Genomic DNA, 4789 nt, shown 5'->3' on the forward strand with positions numbered 1-4789 from the left:
ATAAAACATTTTCATATTCATTTTCCCATTAGTTCACTTGGTTATCAAAATCCTATTTCACAAACAAGATAACTGAGGTTCAAAAAGGAGAACAACTTGCTCAAGGCCCCCGACTGGTGAGTAATAAAGCCAAATAGGATTTGAACCCAAGTCCTTTGGGCTCCAAAGGGAATGTACTAAGGATGGCTGAGTCACTAGCTTGAAGAAGACAATTGCAATCTCCTAATATGACCCTCTTCAGACAGCATAAGTCTTTTCTGACAATGAAGCAAGGTCTTTGGGAAAGATCTGCTGAGGTCAGTAAAAGCTGGCCAGGAGTTTGGGGTAGAAAAACATTTCTTCAGGAAGTACTTTGGGTAGCATCTCTACCCTGATGACCAACATAGAGATGGGGCAGGGCAACTCAACAGCTAAATTAGGTTCTCTTGGTGTTAGAGATGGGGTTTTAGGGACTAATACATAACCTTCCCTTAATCCCTGCTCAAATTTGGAAACAACTGAAAGACAGACATAGGAATCGAGTATCTGACTGGATAAGTCTGCCAAATTCAGGGGCCAAATGTTAGCAACCTTATTTGGCTAGCAGACTAATCCATGTTCTCCAGCATCACCTTTACAAGGGAGGATATTTTGATCTCCAAAGTGATGTTGGATAACATGGATTAGTCTGCTAGCCAAATGCACCTGCTAACACTTGGCCCCTGAATTTGGCAGACTATCCAGCCAGAGACACCGGCAGAGCGAGAAAATCATAATTCTCCTGCTGCCACTGGAAAACTTAGGGCACCATGGAGATACAGACAAACCTGCTGGTCCAGACAAAGTGGCAGGTCCTATGCTTGCTGAAATCCTCCTATGCTTGCTCACCAGAAAAAAAAAAAAAAAAAAAAAAAAAAAAAAAAAAAAAACCCTCACTCCTGAGCTCAGGGGAAAAGCAAGTAACAGGAGGTAAGGAGTGTTAAAATAATGAAGTAGTTCTCCACCCTGACCACATATTAGAATCATCTGGGGAGCTTGAAGAAACACCAATGCCAATATATACGTGCTAATATCCAGGTCCCAGCCCCAGAGATTCAGGCTTGGTTGGCCTGGGGTGGGGCTCAGCATATGTGGCCAAGTAATGCACTCTAATGTGCTGTAATGAGCTGCTTCTCAAACCTAGATGAACATCAGGTCACTTGGGAACTCTTTAAAATCCCAGTCCCTAGGCCACAACAATTAAACCAGACTCTGGAGCAGAGACCCAAGCATCAGTATATTTTTAAGACTCCAAGGTGATTCCAGTATGCAGCTAAAATTGAGAACAGGTGCTCAAATGCAATCTTTAAAAAAAACCCTAGGTATGTAGCAGAATGACAAAGAAAACTGTTAAAAACCAGACTTCTGGTTCCCACTGTATTCCTGTGGACCTGTCACTGGTGTATTAAATTAAGAATCTGCAGATTATGACCTGCTGAATGAGGGGACCCAGGCTCCCCACATGGAGCCAACAAGTAGTTGCCTGAGTGTCCCCACTTTGGGGAACTGAAAACTCCAGGGGCCATTTTGATCAAAGGCACCATTTCAATATATGCACACAAAGAAAATAAAGTTACAAGATTTATTACTTACAGATCCCATAAATAGGAGTGAGAGGGTGTGCAATGAGCCTGGGCAAAGGCAGACCTCTGTCCCAAGTCAGGAGCATGAAGGACATAAGAGAGCAGGGTAGCAAACACCTTTATTTATAAGGTGGTTGGGGTGGAGGTCACTAACTTTTTGCAGCCTCTATCCTGAGTGGTGTTTATTAAAAGGTACCCCTGGAAGACCAAAGCAGGAACTTGTGGGGAAATCCTAACCTTGGTTCCTTATCTAAATGTCGAGACTCAGTGTGAGCAGGGTTGTCATACTGTAAAATGAAACTCAAAATAGCTGTTTCTTCATGACATTCTGATTCAGTAGGTCTGGGGTGGACCTGAGACTTTGCTTCTAACGAGCTCCCAGGTAATGCTGATGCTCTTGGTTTGCAAACCACACTTTGAGACCTGCACAGGGCATAGCAGAGAAGTATTTCTTCCATCAGTTGACAGAGCCAGAGGGAAGCCAATGTGATAACGTTCATCCCCGGAAGTCCATGGAAAAATCGTTATCAGTCCAAAAAAAGAAAACAAAAAAAAAAAAAAAAGAAAGAAAGAAAGAAATCCATCCAGTTGACCCATATGGTGTTTTAAAGAGGGTTAATAAGCTCCTGTTTTAAAAGGAATAGACTGTGCCGCCCTGTGGCTAGTGCCAGAATGCTCAAGATGCTCTCCAGGTCACTCATCTTCCCACAGCTGGGAAACTCATTTCTGTTGTTTCCATGTTAATGAATGATTATAGCTGTAAGAGCAGTATCTCTTTGATATTGTCTCTTTCTCCTGAGAAATGCTCTGATCCATGTGAGTCTAATGAGACCATTCCATTCTTACAAGACCCTTTACCCCGGTTTGATTCAAGGGAGGCGGCAAGTCTCCAGCCAGGCTATTCAGAAGCCCTAGGAAATGTTTGGATTAAAATCTAGGAGAGCCAATCTCTCTTTGCTTAGTAATATAAGCTATGAGATGTGAGAACTGAGGTGTCAGTGGCAGGAGTCCTGCCACTTGCAAGAAGCCGGTCTTCAGGGAGAGGATGAAGCTGATCAAAAGAAAGCAGCAATGTTCCCTCTCCACTGTGAGCTTCTCAAGGAGAGGCATTATGTAGTGCTCTATTTCCCAGTGTCTGGCATAGTTAATAGCACAAAGGAAGAGGGGCAGTAAGTTCATAAAGTTTTATTGAGGTATAAGTAATAGACAATGAACTGTACCTATCTAAAGGGTACGGTTTGATAGTTTTGGCATATTTATACACCTGTAAAATTATCATCGTTCATCACCCCAGAAGTTTCTATATGCTCCTTTATAATCACTCCTCCCACCTCTCCCCACCTTCCCCTCTAGCAACCACTGATGTGCTGCTCTCTGCCACTATAAGTTTGCTTCTTCTAAAGTTTTACATAAATTGAATCATATAATATGTATTACTTTTGACAGCTTCTTTTAGATTCATTCATGCTGTGTGTGTCAATAGTTCATTCTGTTCTATTGTGAGTAGTATATCATTGCATGGATATAGCCACAATTGTTTATCCATTCACCTGTTGATGGATTTTTGCGTTGTTCCCAGGTAATGCCTGTCACAGACAAAGCGGCATGAACATTCTTGTACAAGATTTTGTACGGACATATGCTTTCATTTCTCTTGGGTAAATACCTAGGTGTGGAATGACTGGATCATATAATAGGTGTATGATAACTTTAAAGAAGCTGAGGGGGGCACTTGATAGGATGAGCACTGGGTGCTATGTTGGCAATGTTGGCAAATTGAACTCCAATAAAAGGAAATTAAAAAAAAAAAAAGAAGCTGCCAAACTGTTTCCCAAAGTTGGTTATGCCATTACATTCCTGACAGTGTTCGAGACCTGTAGTTCTTCCAAGACCTGACCTGTAGTTCTTCCACACTAAGGTCAGTTTTCAAAATTTTAGTCATTTTAAGAGGTATGTGGCACACCATTGTGATTTTAATTTGCATTTCCCTAATGATTATTGATATTGTACATCTTTTAATGAACTTATTGGCAATCCATACATCTTCCTCAGTGAAATGTTTGTTAACATCTTTTGCCTATTTTTAATTGGGTTGTTTGTCTTACTATTGAGTTTTAAGAGTTTTTCCTATATTCTAAGTATAAATATCAGATATGTTTTGCGAATATTTTCTTCCATTCGGTGCCCTGCTTTTTCATTTTCATAGTATCTTTTAAAGATCAAAAATTTTGATTGTGGGATCCCTGGGTGGTGCAGCGGTTTGGCGCCTGCCTTTGGCCCAGGGCGCGATCCTGGAGACCCAGGATCGAATCCCACGTATGGCTCCCGGTGCATGGGGCCTGCTTCTCCCTCTGCCTGTGTCTCTGCGCCTCTCTCTCTCTCTGTGACTATCATAAATAAATAAAAATTTTAAAAAAATTTAAAAAAAATTTTTGATTGTGATCAAATCCATCTATCAACTTTTTCTTATATTTTTTAAACTTTTTCTTTTATTATTTATAATTGCATGCCCTAAGAAATCTTTGCCTAACTGCAAAGATTTTTTCCCATATTTTATTCTGGAAGCCTTCATTTTTAGCTCTCACATTTATGTCTATGATCCATTCAGAATTCATTTTTACACAAAGAATGAGGTAAAGAAAAAAAAAACTGGGATCCCTGGGTGGCACAGCGGTTTGGTGCCTGCCTTTGGCCCAGGGCGCGATCCTGGAGATCCGGGATCGAATCCCACGTCAGGCTCCCGGTGCATGGAGCCTGCTTCTCCCTCTGCCTATGTCTCTGCCTCTCTCTCTCTCACCGTGTGCCTATCATGAATAAATAAAAATTAAAAAAAAAGAAAAAAAAACTTTTAGTGCCATTTGTTGAAAATATTATCCCCTCTCCATTGAATTACCTTAGCACCTTTGTTTCAAATCCATTGTCCATACATGTGTGGACTATCTCTGGACTTTATTCTGTTCCATTGATCTGTATGACAAGCCTTCCCCTAAACCACAATGCCTCAACTACTTTAAATTTATTCTAAGTCTTAAGATACAAAGGAAAAACAAGATAAAGTCCTTTGGAAATAATAAATATGTAGGTAAATATAAAAACACTTTTCTTCCTTTTTTGAGATTTTAAAGATTTTATGTATTTACTTATTTGAGACAGAAAGAGTGTGTGCACACATAAGTGGGAGGAGGGGT

Source organism: Canis aureus, chromosome 32 (assembly GCF_053574225.1).
Source record: "Canis aureus isolate CA01 chromosome 32, VMU_Caureus_v.1.0, whole genome shotgun sequence".
Taxonomy (NCBI): Eukaryota; Metazoa; Chordata; class Mammalia; order Carnivora; family Canidae; genus Canis; species Canis aureus.